The sequence below is a fragment of the Diospyros lotus genome, chromosome 9 (genome assembly GCF_014633365.1).
Source record: "Diospyros lotus cultivar Yz01 chromosome 9, ASM1463336v1, whole genome shotgun sequence".
In the NCBI taxonomy this organism is placed as follows: Eukaryota; Viridiplantae; Streptophyta; class Magnoliopsida; order Ericales; family Ebenaceae; genus Diospyros; species Diospyros lotus.
In genome coordinates, this window is record NC_068346.1 from 20,990,187 (window position 1) to 21,006,814 (window position 16,628).

At 34.8% G+C, this 16,628-nt stretch overlaps 1 pseudogene; it reads right to left on the minus strand.

Annotated features, from left to right (window-relative positions):
- Positions 1-1,050: 1,050 nt before the first annotated feature.
- Positions 1,051-15,827, minus strand: LOC127809297 (uncharacterized; annotated as a pseudogene).
- Positions 15,828-16,628: the final 801 nt, after the last annotated feature.

Consider the following 16,628-nt stretch of genomic DNA (forward strand, 5'->3'; position numbering starts at 1 on the left):
ATGTTTAACATAGATTTGGAATCGTAGAAAGAAATTAGTCAATTTTGAGATATCGTTGATTGAACAAAGTTGTTTTTTTTTTTTTTTGTTCGAATGTTCTACGATAGACCCAAGGCTAAAACCCAACATTTCAAAACTTTCCAAAATCCAAAATTATACTTTCTTTAGTGTATTTAGAGGATCAAAATGTTATCTTTAACATAGATTTGGAATCGTCAAAATCCATTATGTCAATTTTGAGATATCGTTCATTGAACAAAGTTGTCTCTTTTCTATTTCAAGTGTTTTACTATGGACCCATGGTTAAAACCCAACTTTTCAAGACTTTCCAAAATCCACAATTAGACTTTCTTTAGTGTATTTAGTGTATCAAAATGTTATCTTAAACATAGATTCGGAATCATCAAAAGCCATTATGTCAATTTTGAGATATCCTTGATTGAAAAATGTTGTCTCTTTCTTCTTCCAAATGTTCTACTATGGACCCATGGCTAAAACCCAACATTTCAAAACTTTCAAAAATCCCGAATTAGACTTTCCTTAGTGTATTTTGTGGATCAAAATGTTATCTTTAACATAGATTCAGAATCGTCAAAAGCCATTATGTTAATTTTGTGATATCGTTGATAGAACAAAGATGTCTCTTTCCTCTTTCAAGTGTTCTACTATGGACCCATGGCTAAACCCAACTTTTCAAGACATTCCAAAATCCATAATTAGACTTTCTTTAGTGTATTTAGTTTATCAAAATGTTATCTTTAACATAGATTCGGAATCGTCAAAAGTCATTATGTCAGTTTTGTGATATCGTTCATTGAACAATGTTGTCTCTTTCTTCTTTCAAATGTTCTACTATGGACCCATGGCTAAAACCCAACATTTCAAAACTTTCAAAAATCCCGAATTAGACTTTCCTTAGTGTATTTTGTGGATCAAAATGTTATCTTTAACATAGATTCAGAATCGTCAAAAGCCATTATGTTAATTTTGTGATATCGTTGTGGTGCGAACCCAAAAGGATTTGATCCTATGAACCCACAACCAATGCAAGATATACGCACCCCAAGAACGCTAAACACAGATTTGGATGATCCACACGAAACCCTTGGACACGAAAGAACAAGGACCCCGAATGTTGAAGACGCCACAAGGTTGATCAAGCCTTGATAAGTCGGTTAGTTCATAAAAGAACCCAAGAGAAGAGCACCTCTCAAATTTGGAATTCCAGAAAAGTAAATCACTCATTCATTGATTGATTTTCAATTGTTGGGAGAGTACAATTTATAGAGAAAGTAAACACTTAGGAAAATACAAAAGACCATAATTACTAGCCTAGGAAATATTCAAATCTGATTTCCCACAAAATATTAAATCTCTAACTTAATTAGCCTAGAAACTCAAAGTATTAAAGATGCTTGGAAATATGAAAAGTCAGATTGGGTTTTCAAGATTAAATTTTCGTGCACCCATGTGGCTAAGATTTAAAACAACATGTGCAGCCCAAAATAATAAAGTACAAGCCCCAATGAGTCAGCCCAAGTGTCCATTATGGCCCAAGCTCTTCATTTAATAGTATTCTGGCTCAAAAGACTCTCAACAGCTCCCTCTTCAGCCCATATAATGTTGATGACGTCTTGCTTGCTTTTTAGGTCAGAATCTTGATAATTTTGATTGGCCCACATATCTAGAACCAGCCCATTCAAAGCTTCTTTAAGTCTTTTACCTCTTGCCCTTGTAATTGGCCCTACTGGAACATGCAATGGGTCACTTGAATGATTTGAGTCAGCTTGTTCTTCGTGATGATTCTCATCATTCCCTCTCTCCTCAAAAGGATTCGTCCTCGAATCTTCACCTGCATCAAATGGAGATAGATCAGAAACATTAAAGGTAGCACTGATATTATACTCACCAGGTAAATCTATCTTGTAGGCATTGTCATTGATCCTCTCAAGAACTTGGAATGGACCATCTCCTCTAGGAGCCAATTTAGACTTCCATTGAGCTGGAAACCTTTCTTTGCGCATATGCACCCACACCCAATCTCCAGGTTCAAAAATAACACGCCTTCTTCCTTTGTTGGCCTTGGATGCATATTGCTCATTTTTCTTCTCAATTTGCTGCTTGACACGTTCATGCATTTGCCTCACCATTTCAGCTTTCTTTTTTTCCATCAAGACTTGCTTTCTCATTAACAGGCAATGGTAACAAATCCAAAGGAGTTAGTGGATTGAAACCATACACTATTTCAAAAGGAGAATATTCTGTAGACGAATGAACATTCCTATTATATGCAAATTCAATGAATGGCAAGCAATCTTCCCAATTTTTCAAATTCTTTTGAATAACGGTTCTGAGCAATTGAGTTAAAGTTCTATTAACAACTTCAGTTTGCCCATCAGTTTGTGGATGATAAGCAGTAGAAAACAACAATTTAGTACCTATCTTTCCCCACAAAACTTTCCAAAAGTAACTAAGAAACTTTGTATCCCTATCCGACACAATGCTTTTGGGAACTCCGTGAAGTCTCACAATTTCTTTATAGAACAAATCAGCAACATGAGTGGCATCATCAGTTTTATGGTATGGAATGAAATGTGCCATCTTAGAAAACCTATCAACAACCACGAAAATGGAATCCATTCCCCTCCTTGACCTAGGTAGCCCCAAAACAAAGTCCATAGAAATGTCTACCCAAGGTTCATTTGGTACAGGCAAAGGTTTATACAAACCATGTGGTAAGACTTTGGATTTTGCCTTCCTACATGTTATGCATTTATCACAAATCCTTTTTACGTCTCGTTTCATTTTTGGCCAAAAGAAATGTTCATGCAACACATCTAAGGTCTTTTTTTCACCAAAATGTCCCATTAGACCTCCCCCATGAGCTTCCCTAACAAGCAATTCTCGTATAGAACATTGAGGCACACAAAGCTTATTTTCTTTAAACAAGCATCCCTCAACTCTATAAAACTTACCAATTGCATTTTTCTCACAAGCAAGAAACACATTAGCAAAATCAACATCATTTGCATACAACTCTTTGATATGTTCAAATCCAAGCAATCTTGCATCTAGAGAAGTAAGAAGAACATACCTTCTAGACAATGCATCTGCAACAACATTCTCCTTTCCTTGCTTGTATTTGATGACATAGGGAAATGGTTCAATGAATTCCAGCCATCGTGCATGTCTCTTGTTCAACTTTCCTTGACCCTTTATGTGCTTCAAAGATTGGTGATCAGTGTGAACGACAAATTGCTTAGGCCAAAGGTAGTGTTGCCAAGTCTCTAATGCTCTCTTAAGTGCATAGAGTTCCTTGTCATATGTGGGATAATTCAAAGCAGCGCCACTTAACTTCTCGCTAAAATAAGCAATAGGTCTTCCTTCCTGCATCAAAACAGCTCCTATACCAATTCCTGAGGGATCACATTCAATCTCAAAAGTTTTGTGAAAGTCAAGTAATGCCAACACAGGTGCAGAACACAACTTTTCTTTAAGAACATGAAATGCATGATCTTGTGCCTTTTCCCATTTAAATCCAACAGATTTCTTAATGACCTCAGTGAGTGGTGCAGCAATTGTGCTAAAATCCTTTACAAAGCGTCTATAAAAACTAGCTAAGCCATGAAAGCTTCTCACCTCAGTGATGTTTGTAGGTGTTGGCCAGTCTTTTATAGCCCTTACCTTTTCTTCATCAACTTCTACCCCTTGTGTACTTACAACAAAACTAAGGAAAACAATCTTTTCCATGCAAAAACAACACTTTTTCGAGTTAGCATACAATTTTTCCTTTCTCAACACATTAAGGACACAATGCAAATGACTCATATGCTTTTCAAGATTTTTGCTATATATCAAGATATCATCAAAATAAACCACAACAAATTTTCCAATGAATGCACGCAATACATGATTCATTAGTCTCATGAAAGTGCTTGGTGCATTTGTGAGTCCAAATGGCATGACTAACCACTCATAAAGCCCATGTTTTGTTTTGAATGCAGTTTTCCACTCATCCCCTTCCCTCATCCTAATTTGATGGTATCCAGATTTCAAGTCAATTTTAGAGAAAATACTAGATCCTTGCAATTCATCTAGCATATCATCTAGTCTAGGAATGGGATGGCGATACTTTACCGTGATGTTATTCACAGCCCTACAATCAATGCACATTCTCCATGATCCATCTTTCTTAGGAACAAGAAGAACTGGAACAGCACAAGGACTCAAACTTTCTCTTACATACCCCTTTTCCATGAGCTCCTGAACTTGCCTTTGAAGTTCTTTGGTTTCTTCAGGATTGCTTCTATAAGCTGGACGGTTGGGAATTGTTGCTCCAGGAATGAAGTCAATTTGATGTTCAATTCCTCTAATGGGTGGTAAGCCAGGAGGAATATCTTCAGGGAATACATCTTCAAATTCCTGTAACAAAGATTCAACAACACTAGGAAGAGGTAAGTTAAGAGTGTTAGTGTTCAAACAAGTCTCTTTGTAGACAAGCACAAGCAAATGCTGTCTAGCAAGCAAGGCACTCCTCACTTCGCTCTTTTTTGCATAAAAACTCACTTTTCTCTCCTCTTTTTCTTTTTTCTTTGGAATTCCTTTTTTTGAGCTCTCAATTTTTCTCTCATTTCCACTTTCTTTTCTTTTTGAATTCTCTCCCTCATTTTTCAATTCATTCTTTTTTTTTACTCTCTCTTTTTGCATCTTGACTTGATCTTCATAAACTTGCTTAGGAGTCAATGGTACAAGTGTAACGGGTCTGTTGTGTTGAGTTCTAACTTAGTCAAGAGGGGGGGTGAATTGACACCTTTTAAAAACTTTAATGCAAAACTTATGCACGTATATATATGAGAAAACAAATTTAATATAAACCAAAATTGTAGTTGAGAGTACGGGAGCACTTAAATACTAGATGGATAATATGATATCCGCCAGCTGTGCTAGTATGTGCTTAGATCCAATATACTCTTCAAATTACAACTTGGTGAAAAACATGTGATTTGAATGCACACAATAACAAGACTTTAAATAAAACAAATGGAATATTAAATGAGTACAAAGAATGATCAATTAAAGCAAATCAAAATATAATAGCCAACAAGAATGTAGGCCTTAGGATTTGGCCACACAAAAACAAAAACAAATAAGTATAATCAAGCAAGAATAAGTAAAGAGTGAAGAGAAGAAGGACACAGCGATTTATAGTGGTTCGGCCCTTATGGCTTACATCCACTACCTAAGGATTCTCTTCCTTAGGATTTTCAATCAAATCCACTATATGAAAATTTTCTTACAACCACCAAAGCCTTCACTTGGCTTCACCACCACCAAACTATTTCTGGAGTCTCACACTCACTAGTTTGGATTTTGTACGCTCTTTACAAGATAGTAGAGATTGAAAAATAGGGTTCTCTCAAAAATAATACAATGAAGTGTAGAGAACTCTCTTAGTTTTCTCTCAAGAAGATAGAGGAAAAGAAAGACTTGGAGAGAATGAGAATCTTGGCTAATGATGTAGAAAATGATAGGGCTTCCAAAAGTTATTCCAAAGCCTTCAAGAGACCTTTTTATATAGTGCTAGAGAAGGCTTTCCTTGATCAATCTCAGCCCTCCATGTGTCAAGTCTTCAAGCCAATCTCAGCCCTTCATTTGAATTCTTGATTTTCCTTCTATAATCAGCTAACTTGATTGATCATCAAGATCTTTGACTTTTGTTGATCTCCAATCAGCCTTGAATGAGCAAATCAATTCCAATAATGCATGGTTGACTTTAAGGATTAAAATATCAACAAAATCCTTCATAATTCTTGCAAAATCGACCATAAATAAGAACTAATCAATTCTGACTTCTAGTTGAATCTTCAATCACCTTTGATTGTGCAATTGGCCCCTTAGCTTCCATAACAAGTATAGCTAATTTGAAATTTGAATTTAAACCTCCAAATGGTGGAAAATCCATCCAAATATTCTCAAATAATGAAGCAAATTTGTCCAACAATGAAGATATCAATCAAAACTTCAAAAGCCCTTAATTGATCAAGTTTCCATACTAAAAATGTTGACAACAAGAAGAGAATCAATTTGTGTAGCTGAATATATGCAAGATATCCTTAGAATATTCTCCCATAATGAAGATATCAATTAGTCATAATGAGTAGGATAATTGATTCCATGATTTGAGTAGAGGATCCTTTTAATGAGATAGAATCAACAATAAAGGAAAGTAATATCAATCAAGGTTTAACTTTCAAACCTTAATTTCCTCTATTAATGATGAACAATAATGCTGAATCTTTAGCTTCTCCATTTGAATGCAATTCAAAAATTCTTCCATATTTAACTAAGAAAAGAAGCTTCTAAGAACCTTTAAATTTACTCCATGAATCTCTTACCATATTTAGACCAACGAGAAGATGTAACCTTGATGAGTGTGCTCCATGTGGCTGCCATGTCATCAAAATGCCACATTAACAATGCCATGTCGCCAAGTTACATATATGGCAACTCCATATAGTGGACTACTCCAATCTCCTCAAAAACTTCCATATATATCTTTTGAACTTCCCATATATGAACAAGGATTCAATATATCTTCTAGACTTTCCATTCTAAGAAGAACTTTCCATTCATAGCTCAAATACTCAAATTTCTAGAAAGCTCTCTAAAAACTTGTTTCCATATATAATGAAATCTCTATATAAGTATAAGAAGTTTCTATATATAACCTGTGTCATGAAATCACTAAAGAATAGCTTTGTAAGCCTTATGAAGGCTTCATGCTTTGTTAGAACATAAAATATAAATTCACATTCACACATGCCAATTATCAATCATCAAAATCTACACTCAACAATCTCCCCCTTTTTGATGATTGCAAAAACGTGAAAGAAGCTATACTTAAATGATTTAACAAAAATATGATTTTCCCTTAATCTTGCTCTTGCTCCCCCTTAATTTAGGCTCCCCCTTAACTTGCTCTCTCCCCCTTAATTTAGTCTCCCTCTTATCCTTTTAAAAACACCATTTAGCTACATATTTTCTCTCCCCCTTTTTTGTAATCTATCAAAAAAATACATGAGAAAGAAAAAAAAATACAATTAGGGAATAGGAATCATACCAAGTGAGTTTCGAAGAAAAAGAAAATTTTCATTTGAAAGAGGCTTAGTAAAAATATCAGCAAGTTGATTCTTGGTATCCACATATTTAATCACAATATCACCTCGTAACACATGCTCTCTAATAAAATGATGTCTAACTTCTATGTGTTTAGCTTTGCTATGATACACCGGATTCTTAGATAAGTGGATAGCACTTGTGTTATCACAATAAATGGAAATATTCTTGAACTCTAAACCAAAATCCTCTAATTGTTGTTTAATCCAAAGCAATTGTGAAGTGCAACTACTTATGGCCATATACTCAGCTTCAGTAGTGGAGAGTGCTACACTTGATTGTTTCTTAGAAAACCATGAAATGAGCTTATTTCCTAGAAATTGACAAGTGCCCGTAGTACTTTTTCTATCCAATCTACAACCAGCATAATCCGAGTCACTATAAGCATACAAATCAAATAAAGAACTCTTATCATACCAAAGACCAAGAGTAGAGGTATCTTTTAAGTATCTAAAAATCCGTTTTACCGCAATTAAGTGTGATTGTCTAGGATTAGATTGAAATCTAGCACACAAACACACAGCATGCATAATATCGGGTCTAGATGCAGTAAGATATAACAGTGAGCCAATCATAGATCTATATAGCTTTTGGTCTACTTCATTACCATTTATGTCACTATCAAGCTTTGTATTTGCAGCCATGGGGGTAATACAAGGTTTAGCTAAATCCATGCCAAATCTAAATAGCAAATCTTTAGTATATTTAGCTTGACTAATGTGAATGCCATTCTCACTTTGTTTTATTTGCAAACCTAAAAAGAACATTAGTTCACCCATCATGCTCATTTGGAATTCACCACTCATACAATCAGCAAAATCTTTACACAAAGAATCATTAGTTGATCCAAAAATAATATCATCCACATACACTTGTACAATAAGCAAATCATTATTTTTATGCTTCACAAACAAAGTACTATCAATTTTCCCACGATTAAAATCATTTTGAAGCAAGAACTTTGATAAACGATCATACCACGCTCTAGGAGCTTGTTTTAAGCCATAAAGAGATTTAAAAAGCTTGTAAACATGATTTGGGAACTTTTGATTTTCAAAACCAGGGGGTTGCTTCACATAAACATCTTCTTGAATAAAGCCATTTAAAAATGCACTCTTAACATCCATTTGAAACAATTTAAAACCTTTAAAGCATGCAAATGCCATTAACAACCTAATAGCTTCTATTCTAGCTACCGGTGCAAACGACTCATCATAATCTACTCCTTCTTCTTGACTATATCCTTGTGCCACTAATCTAGCCTTATTCCTAACCACTTTTCCATTTTCATCCATTTTGTTTTTGAAAACCCATTTTGTACCAATAATAGAATGATTTTCAGGTTTAGGAACTAAACTCCACACTTCGTTTCTTTCAAACTCATTTAACTCTTCTTGCATTGCTATTACCCAATCGGGTGCTTTTAGAGCATCATTAATACACTTAGGCTCAATTTCACAAATCAAAGCAAGAGAACTAAAAGGATGCACACCATGAGATGATCTAGTTCTAACTCCATGAGAAATGTCACCTATTATTAATTCTTTAGGATGTCGGTGCTTATTTTTAATTTGATACCAATTTTGATCATGCAAAGGACCTATCAATTCATTATTTTCTTGCGATTCTAAGTGAGTCTCATTTTCCAATTTATCTGCTTCTATATATGAATCCATGTTATTAGGTGTAGATTCCTTTAAACTAGACTCTATTTGTGGTTCAAAAACTACATCTTCATCTTCTTCAATATTAGATCCCTTAGCTAGTGATTCATCAAATTTTACATGAATGGACTCTTCTATTATTTTTGTCCTAGAGTTATAAACTCTATATGCTCTACTAGTAGAAGAAAAACCAACCAAAGAACCTACATCAGATTTAGCATCAAACTTATCCAAATTATATTTAGTGTTCAAAATGTAACATTTACACCCAAATGGTCTAAGATAATCTACTTTAGGTGTCTTACCATGCCAAAGTTCATATGGTGTCTTATTTAGCCCTTTTCTAATAGACAACCTATTTAACACATAACTTGCATGATTAATTGCTTCAGCCCAAAATGACTTAGGTAAACCACTTTCAATTAATATAGTTCTACCAATTTCTTGTAATGACCTATTTTTTCTTTCAACTACTCCATTTTGTTGTGGAGACCTAGGTGCAGAAAAATTATGAGAAATACCATATTTATCACATAACTCACCAAAACCAAAGTTATCAAACTCACCACCATGATCACTCCTAATCTTAATTACACATGCATTTCGTTGATTTTGTAGTTTTCGAATTTGACTATCAAAAACATGTAATGCCTCACTTTTATGAGAAATAAACAAGCACCAAGTAAAACGAGAAAAGTCATCCACAATCACAAATGCATATGATTTACCACCTAAACTTTTAACCCTACTAGGACCAAACAAATCTAAATGAAGTAATTCTAATGGCCTAGTTGTGGTAACATCTTGTTTTGATTTAAATGACTCTCTAACTTGTTTTCCTCTAATGCATGCATCACACATATGTAGGTCATTCAAATTCAATTTAGGCACTCCTCTAATCAGATTTTTCTTTATTAGTTTAGAAAGAGTAGATGTGCTAATATGACCTAATCTTCTATGCCATAGATCCATAGAGTTATCATTCACCATAAGACAAGTAGCATCATTAACACATAAAGAATTCAGATTTAGCACATAAATGTTTCCTTCTCTAATGCCTTTTAAAACAATCTTATTTAAAGAATCTTTAATCAAGCACTCATTACCTTCAAATGCAACCATGTAGCCTTTGTCAATTAATTGACTTATGCTAAGCAAGTTGTAGGATAAGCCACTCACAAATAAGACATCTTCAAACATGAGTTTAGAAGGATTACCCACATTTCCAATACCTACAATTTTCCCTTTTGAGCCATCACCAAAAGTAACATTACCTCCATGCTTTTTAGCTTTAAGAGACGAAAATAAGGTGGCATCTCCAGTCATGTGCCTTGAACATCCGCTGTCCAAGAACCATTGGCTTGAAGTACCTTTGGCCTTCAAGCACACCTATTAAGCAAATCAAGGAACCTTAGGTACCCAAACTTTGGGTCCTTGGGGGTTAGAGAACATGAAATCATAGCCATATGTATCAAATATATGTTCCTTAGCTTTTTGATCATTTAAACCCTTAGGAATCCAAAAACTCCTAGTTTTAACAACTTTATTATTTCTAGTTCTAGCTAGTTTTGCATATTTAGCTCTAGGGAGATATTTTGCTCCTTTAATGATTCTAGCATGATGCACACACCTAGAATGAGTAAGATGAGTGGAAGAACCAGTTTTTTTGGATTTTCTCTTTTAGTTTACTAGGGTCAAAACCAAGACCAGCTTTTTCAAAATATGGTTTTTGAGATGCAAGCAAAGAATCCAATTTACTGGAACTCAAAGAGAATTTTAAAAATGATTTTTCCAAGTGCTCATTCTTTTCTTTTAAACATGTTATTTCATTTAGTAACTCAGAATGATCACATACAATGCATTCATGCTCCCTAAGACTATCAATAGTGTCATGCAATTCATTTATAGTATCTTTTAATGCACACACTTCATTTGGTTTATTTTCTTCCATTTTCCTAATTTTAGAGTTTAACTCATCTATTTCTTCCATGTACTCTTCCTCTTTCTTTTCTAATCTACCATTTTCTCTCTTAAGCTCCTTGATTTCTCTAATAGCCGATTTATGTTTTTTAAACAGAAAATCAAACTCTTCTAATAACGCATCCATTTCGGAAGTGTTTACCTCCTCATCTGTGGAAGATGAGTTCTTTTCTCCTTTGGCCATCAAACAAAAGTTGGCCTTTTCTTCTTCTTCATCGCTCGAAGATGATTCAGATTCACTAGAATCATCCCAAGTTGCTTTGAATGCTTTTCTATCTTTCTTCTCTTCCTTTCTCCTTCCTTTGGATCTACCCTTCTTTGATTTGGGACATTCGGACTTGTAGTGTCCAATCTTACCACACTTGTAGCAAGTAACCTCCACTTTCTTTTCATTTGAGGCTTCTACAGGCTTAGTCTTGCTGAAACTCCTTTTATTCTTTTTCATAAAGTTTCGAAGCCTCCTAGCCAACATGGCAATCTCCTCTTCTGAATCCTCCTCTCCATTGGATTCCTGTGCAACAGGTAAAGCAATTGATTTAGATTTTAAAGAATCTTCTTTGTTTTTATACCTGTTTTTGAGAGTAAGCTCATGTGTCATTAGTGAACCCATTAGTTCATCTAGTGACAACTTCTTAGTATCCTTGGCCTCTTGAATGGCTGTCACCTTTGGATCCCATGCCTCCGGTAAAGATCTTAGAACCTTTTGTACCTTTTCAAAATCTGAAAATGATTTACCAAGAGACTCAAGAGAGTTAAGAATATCAGTCAAGCGAGTATACATTTCAGAGATAGATTCATTAGGTTTCATAGAAAACAATTCAAAATCATGTATGTACATGTTTATTTTTGTTTCTCTAACTTGACTAGTACCTTCATATTTTAACTCTAACTTCTTCCAAATTTCATAAGCAGATTTACAACACTGTACATAATTAAATTCGGATCTACTTAAAGCACAATGAAATGCACTCTTAGCCTTAGCATTTAAAGCAATTAATCTCTTATCTTCATCCGTGTACTTATCTCTACTCTTTTCTACTATCTCTTCTACTTCTCCTCTCTTTACCTTTTCCTTAGGGACATATGGACCATCTCTAACTATTTCCCACAAATCAAGACTATATGCAGTTAAAAAATCTTCCATCATTGTTTTCCAATATGCATAATCGGTGCCATCAAAGAATGGTGCCCTAGATAAAGAACGACCCTCATTTTCATAAAAACGTGAACTCGATGCCATGGATACACCTAGTGATGATTAATCACTCTCTTAGGAACCTCACTCTGATACCACTTGTTGAGTTCTAACTTAGTCAAGAGGGGGGGTGAATTGACACCTTTTAAAAACTTTAATGCAAAACTTATGCACGTATATATATGAGAAAACAAATTTAATATAAACCAAAATTGTAGTTGAGAGTACGGGAGCACTTAAATACTAGATGGATAATATGATATCCGCCAGCTGTGCTAGTATGTGCTTAGATCCAATATACTCTTCAAATTACAACTTGGTGAAAAACATGTGATTTGAATGCACACAATAACAAGACTTTAAATAAAACAAATGGAATATTAAATGAGTACAAAGAATGATCAATTAAAGCAAATCAAAATATAATAGCCAACAAGAATGTAGGCCTTAGGATTTGGCCACACAAAAACAAAAACAAATAAGTATAATCAAGCAAGAATAAGTAAAGAGTGAAGAGAAGAAGGACACAGCGATTTATAGTGGTTCGGCCCTTATGGCTTACATCCACTACCTAAGGATTCTCTTCCTTAGGATTTTCAATCAAATCCACTATATGAAAATTTTCTTACAACCACCAAAGCCTTCACTTGGCTTCACCACCACCAAACTATTTCTGGAGTCTCACACTCACTAGTTTGGATTTTGTACGCTCTTTACAAGATAGTAGAGATTGAAAAATAGGGTTCTCTCAAAAATAATACAATGAAGTGTAGAGAACTCTCTTAGTTTTCTCTCAAGAAGATAGAGGAAAAGAAAGACTTGGAGAGAATGAGAATCTTGGCTAATGATGTAGAAAATGATAGGGCTTCCAAAAGTTATTCCAAAGCCTTCAAGAGACCTTTTTATATAGTGCTAGAGAAGGCTTTCCTTGATCAATCTCAGCCCTCCATGTGTCAAGTCTTCAAGCCAATCTCAGCCCTTCATTTGAATTCTTGATTTTCCTTCTATAATCAGCTAACTTGATTGATCATCAAGATCTTTGACTTTTGTTGATCTCCAATCAGCCTTGAATGAGCAAATCAATTCCAATAATGCATGGTTGACTTTAAGGATTAAAATATCAACAAAATCCTTCATAATTCTTGCAAAATCGACCATAAATAAGAACTAATCAATTCTGACTTCTAGTTGAATCTTCAATCACCTTTGATTGTGCAATTGGCCCCTTAGCTTCCATAACAAGTATAGCTAATTTGAAATTTGAATTTAAACCTCCAAATGGTGGAAAATCCATCCAAATATTCTCAAATAATGAAGCAAATTTGTCCAACAATGAAGATATCAATCAAAACTTCAAAAGCCCTTAATTGATCAAGTTTCCATACTAAAAATGTTGACAACAAGAAGAGAATCAATTTGTGTAGCTGAATATATGCAAGATATCCTTAGAATATTCTCCCATAATGAAGATATCAATTAGTCATAATGAGTAGGATAATTGATTCCATGATTTGAGTAGAGGATCCTTTTAATGAGATAGAATCAACAATAAAGGAAAGTAATATCAATCAAGGTTTAACTTTCAAACCTTAATTTCCTCTATTAATGATGAACAATAATGCTGAATCTTTAGCTTCTCCATTTGAATGCAATTCAAAAATTCTTCCATATTTAACTAAGAAAAGAAGCTTCTAAGAACCTTTAAATTTACTCCATGATTCTCTTACCATATTTAGACCAACGAGAAGATGTAACCTTGATGAGTGTGCTCCATGTGGCTGCCATGTCATCAAAATGCCACATTAACAATGCCATGTCGCCAAGTTACATATATGGCAACTCCATATAGTGGACTACTCCAATCTCCTCAAAAACTTCCATATATATCTTTTGAACTTCCCATATATGAACAAGGATTCAATATATCTTCTAGACTTTCCATTCTAAGAAGAACTTTCCATTCATAGCTCAAATACTCAAATTTCTAGAAAGCTCTCTAAAAAACTTGTTTCCATATATAATGAAATCTCTATATAAGTATAAGAAGTTTCTATATATAACCTGTGTCATGAAATCACTAAAGAATAGCTTTGTAAGCCTTATGAAGGCTTCATGCTTTGTTAGAACATAAAATATAAATTCACATTCACACATGCCAATTATCAATCATCAAAATCTACACTCAACATGTTGTTCATCATAAATGAGTATCTATTTGTATACCCATCCTTAGTAGCCCTTCTATCAAATTCCCATGGTCTGCCCAAAAGTATATGACTGGCATGCATTGGAACTACATCACATAACACCTCATCACTATACTTGCCAATTGAGAATGAAACAAGGACTTGCTGCGTAACTTTTACCTCTCCACATTCATTCAACCACTGTAACTTGTACGGTCTGGAGTGTTTAATGATGGACAAGTTCAATTTCTCAACCAATGTAGTACTTGCAACATTCGTGCAACTCCCCCCATCAATGATCAAGCTGCATACCTTATTGTGTATGAGGCAGCGAGTATGAAAAATGTTCTCCCTTTGTTGCTCCATGTCATCTTCCTTAACTTGAGAATTCAAAGCTCTTCTAACCACAAGTGCTTCTCCTTCTACTGCATATTCAACCCCATCATCACTAGCATCTTCAAGTGAAGGCATGGATTCATCACTTTCACCATCAGTTACCACTTCATTATTTTTCACAATCATGACTCTCTTGTTGGGGCATTGAGAGGCTATATGACCTGTACCCAAACACTTGAAGCATTTAATATCCCTGTTTCTAGAAGTTTGGGAATCAGTTTTACCTTTGCCTTTAGTTGAAGCTTCATCCTTGCCTTTGGAAACCCCCTTGGAATCAGTCTTGTCTTCTTTCTTCCAGTTTTGTTTCACAAAGGAACTACTAGGACCAGAATTGAATTTTGAGGCTCCCTTGCGCTTGAGTTGCCTTTCTACTTTTATTGCCACATGCAACATGTCTTCCAACTCCACATAATGCTGCAACTCCACTATATTAGCTATCTCTCTATTTAATCCATTCAAGAAACGAGCCATTGTAGCCTCCCTATCTTCTGTCACATTAGCCCTTATCATAGCCACCTCCATTTCTTTATAATACTCCTCCACACTCTTAGAGCCTTGCATAAGGGTCTGCAATTTTTGATAGAGGTCTCTAAAGTAATGGTTAGGAATAAATCGCCTCCTCATGAGAGTCTTCATTTCTCCCCAAGTTGCTACAGGCCTCTCACCATTTCTTCTTCTACTCAAAACCAATTGATCCCACCAAATGATTGCATAATCAGTGAACTCTATTACTGCCAATTTCACCTTTTTTGCTTCAGAATAATTATGGCACTTAAAAATCATCTCTATCTTCTTTTCCCACTCCAAATAAGCTTCAGGGTCATTTCTACCTTGGAAAGAAGGTATCTTCATTTTAATGTTACCAAGGTTCCCATCTTCCCTATTCCTTTGTCTTGTAGCATTTCTCCCATGACCTCGCTCATGCCTTACTCTTCTATGTCTATTTCTTCCCATCTCAATTTCAGACTCATAATCTTCCTCATTCTCACTTCTTGCTTCATTTCCAGATTCAAACTCTTCATACCCATGCCCAAGAGGTCGTCTAAAATTAGGATTTCTATTAGGTTCCCCCCTTTGCAAGTTTGCAATCATTGCATCTTGTCTATCCATCCTATCCCTTATTTCCCCAAAAACCATATTGAAGCGCTCAAACTGTTTTTGCATAGCATTGACAACAAAATCCATGTTTGGTGTACCCCCAACGCTTGATGATTCCTCCTTGTTAGACATTTGCAAAGCTGTAAAAAAAATCCTCACAACAATAGATGTCACTCTTCCCTCGTGTTTCACTCTTGATAGACTTTTTCTCAATGATGATCTTTCACACTCTTGCCTTTTTCCCACTCTTAGTCTTCTCTATTGGCTCTTTAGAGAACTGGTCAACTCAATCAAAGGCAATTCCAACACTTGTATAGTGAATTCAACACTTGGAGACAATGAGAAATGTGATAGTAGATCAAGAAAAAAATAGAAATGCAACAATGAGAAAGGTGGAAGTGGATCAGCAACTTTTAAGAACAATTTGACACTTGGAAAAGATGAGGAATGCAATAATGAATCAGGAGCTTTTAAGATCAACAATTTGTAGAATAGAAATTTGGATATCAAACACAAATCAGCACAACACTTTTTTTTTTTTTTTTTTTTTTGTTTCTTTCTCTTTTCTTTTCTTTTCTTTTTCTTTTTTTTTTTTTAAATTGACCAAAAGATAGGACACTAATCAAGTTGGGACAATTTTGGTGAGTGTTGAAAACACGTTTGGTAGAAACGTTTATAACTTTCTCTACAAAGCTCCGATTGATGTGTTTTCAAAACGACCAGAAAGATGAGATTCTGAACTATGAAAATGACATATTACACGTCCAAAAACTAACGTGTTGAAACAAAGGCACAAAGAAAGTGACGTCCAGATTCAAAGAGAAGATGAACAGACACAAAGAGAGTTACTTCCAGAATTAAAAGAACATGAACAAACACAAGGAACAAGGGAACACGAAAATGAAGCTAAAAGACACAAAGATATAACCTGAG